The sequence below is a fragment of the Nanorana parkeri genome, unplaced genomic scaffold (genome assembly GCF_000935625.1).
Source record: "Nanorana parkeri isolate BGI_ZX_2015 unplaced genomic scaffold, ASM93562v1 scaffold4110, whole genome shotgun sequence".
In the NCBI taxonomy this organism is placed as follows: Eukaryota; Metazoa; Chordata; class Amphibia; order Anura; family Dicroglossidae; genus Nanorana; species Nanorana parkeri.
The window spans coordinates 19760-19987 of NW_017310377.1; the positions used below are offsets into that span (position 1 = coordinate 19760).

The window sequence follows — 228 nt, forward strand, 5'->3', positions numbered from 1 at the left end:
GTCCCCTGTAGGGGGTGCTGGGCTCTGTGGTGGGGGTCCCCTGTAGGGGGTGCTGGGCTCTGTGGTGGGGGTCCCCTGTAGGGGGTGCTGGGCTCTGTGGTGGGGCCCCTGTGGGGGGGGCGGGGCTCTGTGGGGGGGCCCCTGTAGGGGGTGCTGGGCTCTGTGGTGGGGCCCCTGTAGGGGGGGCTGTGGTGGGTCCCCTGTGGGGGGGGGTGGGCGCTGGGGGGG

General features: G+C 75.9%; 1 protein-coding gene across 1 annotated transcript in view; it reads left to right on the forward strand.

Annotated features, from left to right (window-relative positions):
* LOC108803735 (DNA repair and recombination protein RAD54-like) overlaps positions 1-228 on the forward strand; it is a gene marked incomplete at its 3' end in the record, with an annotated part of 20917 nt that overhangs the window by 18580 nt on the left and 2109 nt on the right. The gene's annotated exons all lie outside the window — the stretch shown is intronic.